The sequence below is a fragment of the Manis javanica genome, chromosome 17 (assembly GCF_040802235.1).
Source record: "Manis javanica isolate MJ-LG chromosome 17, MJ_LKY, whole genome shotgun sequence".
In the NCBI taxonomy this organism is placed as follows: domain Eukaryota; kingdom Metazoa; phylum Chordata; class Mammalia; order Pholidota; family Manidae; genus Manis; species Manis javanica.
The window spans coordinates 19974187-19986398 of NC_133172.1; positions in this window are offsets into that span (position 1 = coordinate 19974187).

Below are 12212 nucleotides of genomic sequence, written 5' to 3' on the forward strand. Positions count from 1 at the left end.
AGCTCACTATTGTCTGTACTGCTTTATAAAGACCCCCATCCAGTGCTCTATGAAGAGTGTGGATTGCAAACTTGCTGCATGCAGATGCAGCTGATGTAGTCTAAGTGCTCGACAGGCTGCCACTTGATGTAAGTAAAGAATAAAAAGAAAAGAAAAGGAAGAATAAAAAGAAAAAAAATAAAGCTGGGTATGAATCCTATAGTCTTGTCATTTTTTTTGGTGTTCCTGAATCCAATATGAACCTGCCAGGAGCAGGGCTCCTGCGCTACACTAGGTCAGCTCAAGCTATGATGTGAGGATACCCTGCAGCCATTCTTGCCTGTAGCACAAGACTCAGAGTCCCTCACCCCTCATTCATGACCAGACAAAAATCAGCCTGGATTGCTCAAAAGAAAATAAACCAGTCTGGTTCTTCTGTCCCTAATAGAATACTTTTAGAGAATTAGCAATCCAGTACTTGCTTCCCCTCACACACAAACGGCATCAGAATATGCATTGGCTGTTCCTTTAGGACACTGCCCTGATGTATTGATTGATATAACCTCTTCCCTGCACCCACACCCTGCAAAGGGGTTTTGGGGAGTTTATCAGAGCATACTGAGGGGCTGCTCTATGATCACGGTCCTCAGTAAGATGCTGAATAAACTTTTTCTTAAATGCAACACCCATGTTGTTTTCAGTCAACAACATGTACATAAGAAAAATGAAAAACACATGTCCAAACAGAAACTTGTACATGAATGTTTACAGCATTATTCATAACTAAAGGTAAAAACAATCCAAATGTCCATCAATTGACAAATGGATAAACAATGTGGTGTATCCATACTATGGAACTTTATTTATTTATTTATTTATTTATTTATTTATTTATTTATTTATTTGTTGTTATTTTGTTATCATTAATCTACAATTACATGAAGAACATTATGTTTACTAGGCTCTCCCCTACACCAAGTCCCCCCCAAAAACACCATTACAGTCACTGTCCATCAGCATAGTAAGATGTTATAGAATCACTACTTGTCTTCTCTGTGTTGCACAGCCCTCCCCTTTCCCCCACCCCCCACATTATACATGCTAATCATAATACCCCCTTGCTTCTTCCCCACCCTTATCCCTCCCTACCCTCCCATCCTCCCCAGTCCCTTTCCCTTTGGTAACTGTTAGTCCATTCTTGGGTTCTGTGATTCTGCTGCTGTTTAGTTCCTTCAGTTTTTCCTTTGTTCTTATACTCCACATATGAGTGAAATCATTTGGTACTTGTCTTTCTCCATCTGGCTTATTTCACTGAGCATAATACCCTCTAGCTCCATCCATGTTGTTGCAAATGGTAGGATTTGTTTTCTTCTTATGGCTGAATAATATTCCATTGTGTATATGTACCACATCTTCTTCATCCATTCATCTACTGATGGACACTTAGGTTGCTTCCATTTCTTGGCTATTGTAAATAGTGCTGTGATAAACATAGGGGTGCATCTCTCTTTTTCAAACTGGAGTGCTGCATTCTTAGGGTAAATTCCTAGAAGTGGAATTCCTGGGTCAAATGGTATTTCTATTTTGAGCATTTTGAGGAACCTCCATACTGCTTTCCACAATGGTTGAACTAATTTACATTCCCACCAGCAGTGTAGGAGGGTTCCCCTTTCTCCACAGCCTCGCCAACATTTGTTGTTGTTTGTCTTTTGGATGGTGGCGATCCTTACTGGTGTGAGGTGATATCTCATTGTGGTTTTAATTTGCATTACTCTGATAACTAGCAATGTGGAGCATCTTTTCATGTGTCTGTTGGCCATCTGAATTTCTTCTTTGGAGAACTGTCTGTTCAGCTCCTCTGCCCATTTTTTATTTGCATTATTTGCTTTCTGTTTGTTGAGGTGCGTGAGCTTTTTCTTTATTTTGGATGTCAAGCCTTTATCTGATCTGTCATTTATGAATATATTCTCCCATACTGTAGGGTACCTTCTTGTTCTTTTAATGGTGTCCTTTGCTGTACAGAAGCTTTTCAGGTTGATATAGTCCCACTTGTTCATTTTTGCTTTTGTTTTCCTTGCCTGGGGATATATGTTCATGAAGAAGTCACTAATATTTATGTCCAAGAGATTTTTGCCTATGTTATTTTCTAAGAGTTTTATGCTTTCATGACTTATATTCAGGTCTTTGATCCATTTTGAATTTACTTTTGTGTATGGGGTTAGACAGTGATCCAGTTTGATTCTCTTACATGTAGCTGTCCAGTTTTGCCAGCACCATCTGTTGAAGAGACTATCATTTCCCCATTGTATGTCCATGGCTCTTTATCGAATATTAATTGACCATATATGTTTGTGTTAATGTCTGGACTCTATTCTGTTCCACCGGTCTGTGGCTCTGTTCTTGTGCCAGTACCAAATTGTCTTGATTACTATGGCTTTTTAGTAGAGCTTGAAGTTGGGGAGCGAGATCCCCCTACTTTATTCTTCTTTCTCAGGATTGCTTTGGCTATTCGGGGTCTTTGGTGTTTCCATATGAATTTTAAAACTATTTGTTCCAGTTTGTTGAAGAATGTTGTTGGTAATTTGATAGGGATTGCATCAAATCTGTATATCGCTTTGGGCAGGATGGCCATTTTGACAATATTAATTCTTCCCAGCCATGAGCATGGGATGTTTCCATTTGTTAGTGTCCACTTTAATTTCTCTTATGAGTGTCTTGTAGTTTTCAGGGTATAGGTCTTTCACTTCTTTGGTTAGGTTTATTCCTAGGTATTTTATTCTTTTTGATGCAATTGTGAATGGAATTGTTTTCCTGATTTCTCTTTCTATTGGTTCATTGTTAGTGTATAGGAGAGCCTCAGATTTCTGTGTGTTAATTTTGTATCCTGCAACATTGCTGTATTCCGATATCAGTTCTAGTATTTTTGGAGTGGAGTCTTTAGGGTTTTTTATGTACAATATCATGTCATCTGCAAATAGTGACAGTTTAACTTCTTCTTTACTAATCTGGATTCCTTGTGTTTCTTTGTTTTGTCTAATTGCCATGGTTAGGACCTCCAGTACTATGTTAAATAACAGTGGGGAGAGTGGGCATCCCTGTCTTGTTCCCAATCTCAGAGGAAAAGCTTTCAGCTTCTTGCTGTTCAGTATGATGTTAGCTGTGGGTTTATCATATATATGGCCTTTATTATGTTGAGGTACTTGCCCTCTATACCCATTTTGCTGAGAGTTTTTATCATGAATGGATGTTAAATTTTGTCGAATGCTTTTTCTTTTTGTTTATGTGGTGGATGATGTTGATGGATTTTCAAATGTTGTACCATCCTTGCATCCCTGGGATGAACCCCACTTGGTCATGGTGTATGATCCTTTTGATATATTTTTGAATTCGGTTTGCTAATATTTTATTGAGTATTTTTGCATTCATCAGGGATATTGGTCTGTAATTTTCTTTTTTGGTGGCATCTTTGCCTGGTTTTGGTATTAGGGTGATGTTGGCTTCATAGAATGAGTTTGGGAGTATTCCCTCCTCTTCTATTTTTTGGAAAACTTTAAGGAGAATGGGTATGATGTCTTCTCTGTAAGTCTGATAAAATTCCAAGGTAAATCCTTCTGGCCCGGGGGTTTTGTTGTAGGGTAGTTTTTTGATTACCGCTTCAATTTCTTTCCTCGTAATTGGTTTGTTTAACTTTTGTGTTTCTTCCTTGGTCAGTCTTGGAAGGTTGTATTTTTCTAGGAAGTTGTCCATTTCTTCTAGGTTTTCCAGCTTGTTGGCATATAGGTTTTCATAGTAGTCTTTCATAATTGTTTGTATTTCTGTGGAGTCTGTCGTGATTTTTCCATTCTCATTTCTGATTATGTTGATTTGTGTTGATTCTCTTTTTCTCTTAATAAGTTGCGCTAGAGGCTTATCTATTTTGTTTATTCTCTCAAAGAACCAGCTCTTGGTTTCATTGATTTTTGCTATTGTTTTATTCTTCTCAATTTTGTTTATTTCTTCTCTGATCTTTATTATGTCCCTCCTTCTGCTGACTTTAGGCCTCATTTGTTCTTCTTTTTCCAGTTTCGATAATTGTGATGTTAGACTATTCATTTGGGATTGTTCTTCCTTCTTCAAGTGTGCCTGGATTGCTATATACTTTCCTCTTAAGACTGCTTTCACTGCGTCCCACAGAAGTTGGGGCTTTGTGTTGTTGTTGTCATTTGTTTCCATATATTTCTGGATCTCCATTTTAATTTGGTCATTGATCCATTGATTATTTAGGAGCATGTTGTTAAGCCTCCATGTGTTTGTGAGCCTTTTTGCTTTCTTTGTACAATTTATTTCTAGTTTTATACCTTTGTGGTCTGAAAAGTTGGCTGGTAGGATTTCAATCTTTTGGAATTTGCTGAGGTTCTTTTTGTGGCCTAGTATGTGGTCTATTCTGGACAATGTTCCATGTGCACTTGAGAAGTATGTGTGTCCTGTTGCTTTTGGATGTAGAGTTCTATAGATGTCTATTAGGTCCATCTGTTATAGCGTGTTGTTCAGTGCCTCTGTGTCCTTACTTATTTTCTGTCCAGTGGATCTATTCTTTGGGGTGAGTGGCTTGTTACTTTCTTTGTTTTGAAGTCTATTTTGTCTGATACTAGTACTGCAACACCTGCTTTCTTCTCCCTGTTGTTTGCATGAAATATCTTTTTCCTTCCCTTTACTTTTAGTCTGTGCATGTCTTTGGGTTTGAGGTGAGTTTCTTGTAAGGAGCATGTAGATGGGTCTTGCTTTTTTATCCATTCTATTACTCTGTGTCTTTTGATTGGTGCATTCAGTCCATTTACATTTAGGGTGACTAATGAAAGATATGTACTTCTTGCCATTGCAGGCTTTAGATTTGTGGTTACCAAAGGTTCAAGGTTAGCTTCTTTAGTATCTTAGTGTCTAACTTAACTCACTTATTGAGCTGTTATAAACACTGTCTGGTGATTCTTTATTTCTCTCCCTTGTTATTCCTCCTCCTCCATTCTTTATATGTTAGTTGTTTTATTCTGTGCTCTTTTGTGTTTCCTTTAACTGCTTTTGTGTGTAGTTGATTTTATTTTTTGCCTTTAGTTAGTATTTGGTTGGTCTGCTTTCTTTGCTGTGATTTTATTTTCTCTGGTGACATCTGTTTAGTCTTGGGAGTGCTCCCATCTAGAACAGTCCCTCTAAAGTACCCTGTAGAGGTGGTTTGTGGGAGGCAAATTCCCTCAACTTTTGCTTGTCTGGGAATTGTTTAATCCCTCCTTCATATTTAAATGATAACTGTGCTGGATACAGTATTCTTGGTTCAAGGTCCTTCTGTTTCATTGTATTAAATATATCATGTCATTCTCTTCTGGCCTGTAAGGTTTCTGTTGAGAAGTCTGATGATAGCCTGATCGGTTTTCATTTGTAGGTGACCTTTTTCCTCTCTCTAGCTGCCTTTAAAACTCTGTCCTTGTCCTTGATCTTTGCCATTTTAACTACTATGTGTCTTGGTGTTGTCCTCTTTGGATCCCTTCTGTTGGGAGTTCTGTGTACTTCCGTGGTGTGATCGATTATTTTCTCCCCCAGTTTGGAGAAGTTTTCAGCAATTATTTCTTCAAAGATACTTTCTATCCCTTTTTCTCTCTCTTCTTCTTCTGGTACCCCTATAATGCGGATATTGTTCTTTTTGGATTGGTCACACAGTTCTCTTAATATAGTTTCATTCCTGGAGATCCTTTTATCTCTCTCTGCGTCAGCTTCTATGCATTCCTGTTCTCTGGTTTCTATTCCATCAATGGCCTTTTGCATCTTATCCATTCTGCTTATAAATCCTTCCAGAGATTGTTTCATTTCTGTAATCTCCCTCTGGACATCATCCCTTAGCTCTTGTATATTTCTCTGCATCTCCGTCAGCATGGTTATGACCTTTATTTTGAATTCTTTTTCAGGAAGACTGGTTAGGTCTATCTCCTTCTCAAGGGTTGACTCTGTGATTTTGGTCTGTCTCAAATTCTGCCTTTTCTTGGCAATAGAGATAGTTTGCAGAGCTGGCATGAGTGACAGCTGGGAGAACGTCCCTTCTTGTTGGTTTGTGGCTTTCCTCCCCTGGGAGAACAGCGACCTCTAGCAGCTTCTGCTGGGCAGCTGCATGCAGAAGGGGCTTCTGATTCTTGCCAGGCCACTATGTAGTTTAGCTCTGTGGTTGCTGTGGGCGTGGCCTGCCTCAGGCTGCTGCTCCAATATGGGGGAGCCGCATTGGAGGGGAAACGGCCAGGAGGCTATTTATCTCTGTGAGGGGCCTCCGAGGTGTGCTGCTGCCCAGGGGGTTAGGGTGCCCGGAGTTCCCCGGGATTCCCTGCAGCTGGGCTAAGTGTCCCAGGATGCTTCCGTCCAGCTGTGGGGTCCCTGTCCCTTTAAGACTTTCAAAAAGCACTCGCTTTTCTTTGTCCCCGGGGTGCCGGCTGCGGGGACCCACTCACAGGTCTTACTGTCCTGTTTCCCTAGTTTCCAGCACCCCATGCATGCAGTGTGTCTGCCCTCTGGTGTGGATGGCTAGGGCTGGATATTTAGCAGTCCTGGCCTCCCTCTACCTCCCTGCTCCAACTCTCTCCTCCCACCAGGAGCTGGAGTGAGGGGTGCTTGGGTCCCACCGGGCCGCGGCTTGTATCTTACCCCCTTCGCGAGGCGCTGAGTTCTCGCAGGTGTGGATGTAGTCTGGCTGTTGTCCTGTGTCTTCTGGTCTCTCTCTTAGGAAGAGTTGTAGTTGTTGTATTTTCAAAAATGTATGTGATTTTGGGAGGAGATTTCTGCTGCTCTACTCACGCTGCCATCTTGGCTCTGCCTGTATGGAACATTATTTGATCATAAAAAGGAATTAAGTTCTGATACATGCTACAGTACAAATGAACTTTGAAAACATGCTCAGCTCAGTGAAAAAAGACAGTCACAGAAAGCCACATATTACATGATTTCACTCATAGATGTCAGAACATGGACTTTATATAAAGACAGAAAGTAGATTAGTGGCTGCCTAGGGCTTAAGGGGGTTGGGGTATAGAGAGTTGTAACTGAGCAGTAGAGGGTTTCTTTTTGGGGTGATAAAAAATAATAAAATTGGTGATTATTGCTGTGATATTATAATTTATAGGAAATATATATTTGGTCTTTGTCCCTGTTTCTAGCAAAGGGCTCCTAATGCCCTTAGAATTTGCAAATTAGAGTGATAAAGTTCTTCTGTTATGTTATATAAGGTCACTTTTGGACTGCCCCTAGGTAACCTAAGGATGGAGCTGTTTGCAAGGGGAACCAACTGTGATTATAGGGTTGGAAATTTCAGTACCTCTACCTACCTCTTAGGAAAGGGGCTGGAGAAAATTGAGTTCAATCAACAGTGGCAAATGACTTCATCACCCATCCCTATGTAATTAAGTCTCCATAAAACCCCAAGACAGGGTTCAGAGAGCTTCCAGGTTCATGAACCAGAACACATTCATGTGCCTGGAGGGTGGTGCACCCCAAGCCCCATGAGGCCAGAAGCTCCTGTGTCAGGACCCTCCCAGATTTATGTCTCTCTTCACCTGGCTGTTCATTCATATCCTTTAATATCCTTTGTAATAAACCAGCAATCTAATATGAAAATTAGTTTCCTGAGTCTCTGGGATACTCTAAGCAATTTAATCCAAATCTTATGAGGGAGTCTTAGGGACCTCCAATTTATAGTCAGTTGGTCAGAAGCACTGGTAAAAATCTGGGACTTAATGATTGGGGCAGTCTTGTGGGACTGAGCCATTAATTTGAGGGATCTGACACTAGCATCAGGTAGATAGTGACTGTGTAAACTGACATGCCTACAGCCATTTTAAAAAGGAGTCAGAGAGGCCACTGTAGAGAAACTGCCTTACTCACCTTTGTTTGAACTGGGCCAGAATCTCTGGAGTGGGCAGAGACACCAACTGTTTCACAAGCAATTGTTCACAAAGTCAACAGGACAATGGACATCCTGATTACAAGTCTGATGGATGGGAACTTTCTGAAGATAGAATCAGTAGTCAATGCATAACCCAGAGTTATGGGTTAGTTTGTTAATACCCATAGAAAACTTTTTTCTTTTCTTTAATTCATATAATTGTCCCATTCCTTTCCCCCATAAAAACCATTTGCTTTCACCCAAAAAATTAGACACTATTTGGGTATCTACCTGAATATGTGCTCTCTCAATTGCAATTACAAGACCCCCAAATAAAGGCCTTTGTTTCTTTGTTTCTTGTTTGTCTGCTTTTTCTCAGTTGACATGTTAGAAATGACCTAAATTTGTAGGACTCCTGATCAGACTCCCCTTACGGGGTCCACTGAGAATTGCAGATTTGCTTGATATGTGGAAAATCCACACATCTGGTGCCAGAAGTGAGAAGTGTAGCAGAGTAGTGTGAGAGAGGAGAGACATACAGAAGTGTGTTTTCCCATTAGAGTTGCACATATTTGTGAATATACTACAAACCATTGAACTACACACTTTAAATGGGTAAATTGTATGAGTATGTAAACTCTATCTCAATAAAGCTGTAAAAAAAACAAAAAAAATTCACAGATAACATGAATAAGATTGGGGCATGAATATAGATATGAAAGATATAGAAAAGACAGCAAGAGAATAAAAAAACCTTTCTAGGAAAAGATTTACAGGTCCAAATGATTTTACTGGTGAATTCTATCAAACACCTTAGGAAGAAATGTTGCTAGTATCACACACTCTTTCAAAAAATAGAGAAGGCACTTTTTTCTAACTCACTCTATGTGGCCAGGATTATACTCATATCAAAACCTAACAAGAAAAGAATACAATGGGTTAGGAACTCTTATAAACATAGAAATTCTTTCACAACATTTTAGAAAATTAAATTTAACTAAATATAAAAGGATGATCTAGTATGAACAAGTGGGGCTTGTTCCAGAAGTGCAAGGTTGGTTTAACCTTCAAAAATAAATCAACATAGCTCATAGACACAGAGAAGAGACTGTTGGTTACCATCCAGGAGGGGTTGGGATGAGTGGGTGAAATAGATGAAGAGGATAAACAGGCACAAAATCTCATCATAATATGGGATGAAAGTAAAGCATAGAGAATATAGTTAATAATGCTGTAATATCTTTCTATGTTGACAGATAGTAACTACACTTGAGTGGGCCTGAAGCACTTAAAAGCTGATCTGTTTCTTGTGGGTGGCCAGGAACAAGGTAAGAATAACTAGATGAATAGGGCAACATTGTCTGTCTGTTTCTGGAGTTTGGAAATAGAAATAGTCCAAAGAGAGGACTGAAAGTTACCACAAGATGCTTAACACTCCCTTTTGATTTGCAAGAATAAATGCAGCTCAGCACATAGGCTTGTTGATAATCTTGCTTGCAGCTTGAGAGAGGAGAAGAAATAATTGTCCTATCAAGAATTTGTAGTAATGTCAAGACCAGACCTGTGCTGATGGGAATCAACTGACCAAAGGTGGGAGTTTCATAACCCTCCTCAGACCCTTGCTGATGTCGGGATGTCCACAGTTAACTGTCACCTCCTGCTCCCCTTCCTATTCTCCCTTCTCTAGGATAAAAGGAGTTTGAAATGAACCCTGAATCAAGTTGGGTCTTTATGACAACAGTCCTCCCATCTTCCAACCTGCTGGCTTGTTAAATAAAGCTCTTTCTGTATTAGACACTCTGTCCCACAGTGTAGGGCTGAATTGGGTGGCAGTGGAACTGAATGTTTATGGTTACACACTTATGGGGTGAGCGTTTCATACTGTAGATAACTGTCTGATCACTATGTTGTACACTTGAAACCAATAGAATATTGTACATCAACTAAACTTCAATTTAAAAAATCAATGTAATTCACCATGTTAATAAAGAGAAGTCTTCCGGCTATCTCAATAGCTTTGAGCAAAGTAATTGACAAACTAACATTCCTTTCAAAAACTCTCTCAGCAAAGAAAGAATTGGAGGGAATATCTTATAATATGGAGCACATCTACAAAAAAACCTTCAGTTAATGGCATACTGAACACTCTTCCCCTCATTAGGAACTGTTAATTCATAAAAGGTTATTCATTGTCTTCACTTGCATCCAACATTTTACTACAGGCAAAAGGTAAAAAACAAAAATAATAGTAGTACAGAATAAAAATGAAGAAATAAAGTGTGCTTGTGCATGGAAAACATGGTGGTGTATGTGAGAAACATTACCTAATATACAAAGAAACTACAAGAAGTAATAAGTGAATTTACCAAATTGCTAGAATACAAGGTCAATGTAAAAAAACAATTTTTTTTATGTATCTACCATATATATCACAAGAGTGGACTGGAAAAGTTAATATTGGGAAGTTGTCACTTTCAGCCAGGATCCTGAAAATTGGTTATGGAATTATTACAAGAGATATTGGTGTCCTTGGCTTTTAAAGGGTGGATGCTGCACCCACCTGAAATGCATCTCCTCTCCTTGCCCCTGGGAGATCACTCACAGACAACTGTGTAGTCAGCTGTAGGCTCAACCAGAAGAGAAATGCCCAACAAAGCTATGCTGACAATGGCTATGCTGACTCTGCAAATGTAGGAAAGGTAAGAAAAATAAAAGGGATGCAGATTAAACAGAAGTGAAGCTGACTTATCCAGAGATACATGATTCACAGAAAATACTATGCATATGTAGAAAACCCAAAGGGGTCTTCAAAGAAACTACCAGAAGTAAAAAGTGAATTTAGCAAGGTCCCAGTATACAACGTGTGTATGTGTGTATGTGTAGATACTAGTGTTGCTGTAGATAGCTATAGACAGATAAATGTATTTGCTATGTCCTACCAATGAACTATTTAAAAGACACCATTTAAAATAACATTATAAATCCCATAAAATACTTAGGAATAAATTCAGCTGAGCAAGGCCTGTACACAGAACACTGCAAAAGAGCAGTTGCAAACTTACTCTGTAAAGAGCCAGATAGCAAATAATATAAGCTTTGTGGCTCAAGTATAGTCTCTGTCACATATTCTTCATTTCTTTTTTTTAACAGCTCTTTAAAAATGTTAATACAATTCTTAGCTCACTAGCCTTACAACAGGCTATGATTGAATTTGGCTGTAATTTGCTCACCCTTGCTACAAAATAGTGCTGAGAAAAAAATTTAAAAGACCTAATATTACACAGATATATCCCATGCTGTGGATTGGAGAAGTTAAGATTGGTAAATTGTCAAGTTCCACCAGGGTCCTGAAAACTGGTTTATGGAATAAGTACAAGAGATACTGGTGCCCTTGGAGCACAAGGTTTTAAAGTCAGGGTGAATCCTTTACTCACCTAGCATAAATCTCCTATCCTTGCACAGCTGTGTGGTTTGCATCAGGGGTAAATTGGAAGAGAAATGTCAGGCGACTGGTGCCCAGTGAGGCCAATAGTTGACTTATGAGTTGAACCCTTGAGATCTGCTAGTAGACATCATGTGTGCGCCTTATAGGTGAGTCATGGTGCTAAGTACCCTAAGGACTATAAAAAGTTGTAATACACGAGGCGTACCTGATAAGGAGGCACCACAGGTAAAGTGGTTACATTCAGGAGTCTGGAATCAGACTGGGTTCAAATCCTGGCTTGGCCGCTACTACTCGTATGACTTGACAAAAATTCTAAAGCTTAAATGCTGCTTGATCAAATATAGAAAAAATAATTTCAGAGAACGCTCCTGCGAGGAAGTGATGTTGTGGAAAGCCGTGTCCAGGCAGGATGGCGCATCTCAAACTTCACGGCGCAGGTGGTGATGCTGAGGGCTGAACGTCAGCCCTCTTCCAGCTCCCGGACGCGGAGACGAGCTGGAGAAGTTCCCGAGGAGGCAGCGTCAGGGGCTCTGACGACCTGTACAGGGGGTGGAGGGAGGGGAACTGATGTCCTTTATGGGGGCTGCCTGCAAGGCCCAAGGGGGGGGTCCTTGAGCCCCTGATGCCCGGCCTGCCCTACCCACCTTCGCACCCGCCCGCTGCGGCCTCCCAGGCTGCCTGGGCCCTGACCCTTCCCGAGAGCGCATCCGCACCGTGGGAGGCCCAGGGCTGCTCCTGCCTCCGGGGACCTCCAAAGGACAAAGGGCTGGCGGGCTCCCAGATGCGGTGCGAAGTCTCCACACCTGCCGGGCCCACTTGGTGAGGGAAGGCGAAGCCCCAGAGAGGCGGCTGGGGTGGGGCCGTTGGACTTCGTCCCTTGCCCCCAGTCTTTATTCT